Source organism: Triticum dicoccoides, chromosome 1A (assembly GCF_002162155.2).
Source record: "Triticum dicoccoides isolate Atlit2015 ecotype Zavitan chromosome 1A, WEW_v2.0, whole genome shotgun sequence".
NCBI lineage: Eukaryota > Viridiplantae > Streptophyta > Magnoliopsida > Poales > Poaceae > Triticum > Triticum dicoccoides.
In genome coordinates, this window is record NC_041380.1 from 537,837,046 (window position 1) to 537,841,540 (window position 4,495).

General features: G+C 39.8%; 1 long non-coding RNA gene across 1 annotated transcript in view; it reads right to left on the reverse strand.

Annotated features, from left to right (window-relative positions):
• Positions 1–1,454: 1,454 nt before the first annotated feature.
• The window catches only part of LOC119286957, a 4,317-nt gene continuing 1,276 nt past the window's right edge, over positions 1,455–4,495 (reverse strand). The window contains exons 3-6 of the long non-coding RNA XR_005140714.1: positions 4,294–4,392; positions 3,976–4,209; positions 3,698–3,894; positions 1,455–2,078 (exon numbers count right to left, since the gene is read on the reverse strand). This is a non-coding gene — a long non-coding RNA (uncharacterized LOC119286957). The remainder of the gene's footprint in view (positions 2,079–3,697; positions 3,895–3,975; positions 4,210–4,293; positions 4,393–4,495) is intronic.

Consider the following 4,495-nt stretch of genomic DNA (forward strand, 5'->3'; position numbering starts at 1 on the left):
GACCATGCAAAGCAATATGACAATGATGGAGCGTGTCATAATAAACGGAACGGTAGAAAGTTGCATGGCAATATATCTCGGAATTGCTATGGAAATGCCATGATAGGCAGGTATGGTGGCTGTTTTGAGGAAGGTATATGGTGGGTGTATGATACCGGCGAAAGGTGCGCGGTATTAGAGAGGCCAGGAATGGTGGAAGGGTGAGAGTGCATATGATCCATGGACTCAACATTAGTCATAAAGAACTCATATACTTATTGCAAAAATGTACAAGTTATCAAAGCAAAGTACTACGTGCATGCTCCTCGGGGGGTAGATTGGTAGGAAAAGGCCATCGCTCGTCCCCGACCGCCACTCATAAGGAAGACAATCAATAAATAAATCATGCTCCGACTTCATCACATAACGGTTCACCATACGTGCATGCTACGGGAATCACAAACTTTAACACAAGTATTTCTCAAATTCACAACTACTCAACTAGCATGACTCTAATATCACCATCTCCATATCTCAAAATAATTATCAAGCATCAAACTTCTCATATTATTCAACACACTCATAAGAGAATTTTATTATTAATCTTGTATACCTAACATATAAGGATTATTTAAGCAAATTACCATGCTATTTAAGACTCTCAAAATAATCTAAGTGAAGCATGAGAGATCAATAGTTTCTATAAAACAAATCCACCACCCTGCTCTAAAAGATATAAGTGAAGTACTAGAGCAAAACTATATAACTCAAAAGATATAAGTGAAGCACATAGAGTATTCTAATAATTTCCGAATAATGAGTGTCTCTCTCAAAAGGTGTGTACAGAAAAGATGATTGTGGTAAACTAAAAAATAAAGACTCAAATCATACAAGACGCTCCAAGCAAAACACATATCATGTGGTGAATAAAAATATAGCTCCAAGTAAAGTTACCGATAGAAGTAGACGAAAGAGGGGATGCCTTCCGGGGCATCCCCAAGCTTTGGCTTTTACGTGTCCTTACATTATCTTGGGGGTGCCATGGGCATCCCCAAGCTTAGGCTCTTGCCACTCCTTGTTCCATAATCCATCGAATCTTTACCCAAAACTTAAAAACTTCACAACACAAAACTTAAAGTAGAAAATCTCGTGATCTCTGTTAGCGAAAGAAAACAAAACACCACTTCAAGGTACTGTAATGAACTCATTCTTTATTTATACTAGTAGAGTGCCCGTGCGTTGCTACGGGCTTAACAAAAAAATTACCATCTTGTAATCTTCAAAATTATGTTGAACATATTATAACCTAATAAAAGGGAGGATGAAAATACCATATTGCAATGTTCAATATCTTTTATCATTGATCTGCGAGGAATAACAATAATCGTTCTGTACATGCAAGATACTTAGTAAAGAACATCTCTGATACATTTTTTCTTTTACTTCACTGCATGAAATGTATTCGGTACCTCGGCATATATCATGCTTGTTCTTTGCACCTATAGTTTTGTTCTACTCACCTATTCCATTCTCTGAAGAATGGTATATGGCTATATCGACTCCATTGGAGAGAATACACTATGGAATCCCTGTGTCAATGTTAAATAATCATGTAAAAAGGAAAGAGAATAGAAGTAAAAGTGAGTCTAATGATCAGGTAGTATTATGGCAACTACCTCGCTGATCAGGTAGAAGCTTTCCAGACAGCTTATCCTTGAAGGTATCAAGTCGTGCATCAAGCATTACTATGTTTCCCTATAAGTTGAAGTGAAGAAATTATAAGCAAGAGTACTAACGACCAACAGTGGCGAGCCTCTTGCTCTTGCAAGAATGTTTATTGAACAATTAGTTGCATATGCGGCTCAGGTGGAAGATGAATGTCCCTCACGCAACGTTGCCGTTGCGCGAAGTGGTAAATTCCCCTCTCCTCCACACCCTTCCCTTCCTCCATTTTGTCCGTGGCTATGTCATGTTGCTCGGCCTCCAGAAAACTTGGTTGCGCGAGTCTTGGGCACTTTTTGACCCGGGACCCACCAATCCGCCACATCTTATAGTGATGCTGCTCCACTCTCATGGCGATGGCAGTGACTTCACTGTTTCTAAGACAATAATAACTCTGTTTCATGAGCAACTAAATTTCAAGACATTTAGGAGCTCTGCTCGACCTTTGTAAGAAATGTACCACAATATTTGCTATAATGATATTACTACATCTATGTTTTTCAGAAGTACAATCAAAATCAAAATTAACAAACAACAGCTTGGTCATTAATTAGACAATCAATGCTCTTGTAAGACTGCAGGTTCGGTTAAGCCACTACTTAACTCACCATGAAACAGTCATGTTTTCCTTTCCTCTTTGAAGTACCAAAGTTGCAGCCTCTATTTTACGCATTGGTTGTCGCTGCAGTAGCAGCAGCACCACCAACAAATTAGAAGAGGTGCGGTGGCATTACTGAACTGAAGTCAAACAGTACACGACATACACATTAGATGGGTCAGTGCAAATTCACCTCCCACCATACATGCTTCTTTTTCTCTTCCAGACACAGTAGCGGTGGCAACTGGCAAGCACATACACATACACCAACAGCGGCAGCAAATACGCACATGTATCTATAGTGATGTCCCTTCTGGTTTCCTTTTCTCTTCCAGACACAGCAGTGGTAGTAAGCACATATGCACACATCAGCAGATAACAAATGTTTCTACTACACAATATCTAATGTGACTTGTTGCTCTTTGTCTCTCCTATAACATTGAAAGTTTTTGAAATCAAAGCTTATGCAAGAAAACAATGTAAAGATCATTTCGAAAATCAAAGGCATACACTGAAAATATATATTTAAGATGATCCTTCAAACCAGGTAGTAGGGGTGTAAATCCGAAGGGCAAATAAAAGAGTTCTACCATCGGCAATTCATGCACCTCTAAAAAATGTATTCAAATGAACATGCCCTACATGATATTGCACTGCGAATATAGGAAGATAGAGGGCAGACATGAGAGCATTATCACCCTTTAATTCAAGGCCACCCTTTGTCTAATTAAGTTGCTACGTGTCTGCATAAATATTCATCGTTTATAAAACTATGGAAAAGCAAACCTTTGACTTACCAATGTAAATGCCGCAATGTGAGCTAGCACTTTATAAATTTGTTTGCCGAGATCCAAAACGCCGTACACATTAAACAATATGTCTAAAATCCTTCGAATATATACCCACTTTATAAAAATAATAATAATGATATGGCAGCGACCAAACATCAGTCGTTTTGACGCGTGTTTGCACCGGCTGAATATTACATGCACCATATTGTGCTCCCCACTTTGTCCCCTCCTCCGACTCTTGTGACCCCCTCCAACGCCAACCTATCCTCCACCCCGCGCACCGCCACACGCGTTGCCCCACCCCACCCTGCCCATGCATGTTAGAAATTTAATCTCGCAATCTTAAATACTACTCCATTGCGAGATTAAATACTACGGTGGCCTAAAATGACTTCATTATGACCATTTCTTGTTTAAAAATTGATATATCAACCATCTAAGAAGATCAGCACATAATATTGTATGCATCTGTTTGAGCTAGTGATGCAGCTCAGCAAATAGATTGCATATGTCTGCTGCTTTTGTTTCACTGTGCATATTTTTTATGTGCAAAACCAATTTATCTGTATCTCAAAGACCGATTTTCACTGTACATTTCGGAACTTACCACAAATCGCAGGTCGAATACGTGGTGCCACCTGAACATCTGCAGGAACCATACATTCAACATTCCTTGTAAACGATCATCCACCACACGCAGATCCACCCGATTCTTGTTAACTGGCCATTCAGCCTGAACTCCTTCACAAAGTCTTCTCCCTCAGGATTATAAGATTTGGATAAGTATGCTTGAACCACTTCCTGCTAGTGTAAGTAACATTGATTTGAACAAACCCAATGAGCCGTTGCCAACAAATATCTGACTCTAGTACATTTTTTACTTACTTTGCAACATCCGTTGATGTGAATGATAGAATTTTGTGGTAGAAACTAAGCACGTCCCTTGGGTTCGGCTCATCAAGCCTCAATCCAGCTTGCCTATGGAACTTATCTCCCATATCACCTTTAACTATGTTCTTGACCGTATCCACTTGCAACTTCAGGTTCTTCCCATGTGGCCTGATACAACCCTTGAACACCTACGCCGTACTCCATTCTGTGAAGGTATGCCATCGCCGGCTGCATGAACACCAGGACCAAACCATCTTGGAGAAATGCTTGCACTTCCAATCGTACAAAAAATTATTTGGACAATAGTTTGACCTGCTTGTCCTGGAGCATTGCCACTCGCATGTTATGGTGGATCTGTAGTCACCTCGTCATGCCGACGAGTACTCAGACCATCAGACCATTTAGATTCATCTCCAGAAAAAAAAACTCTTTTAGTAATGCATAGCACATTCCAATCTAAAAACTAAATTACGAACTCTGCGTTTTCGGCTAATTCAATACTCCCCATAATGTT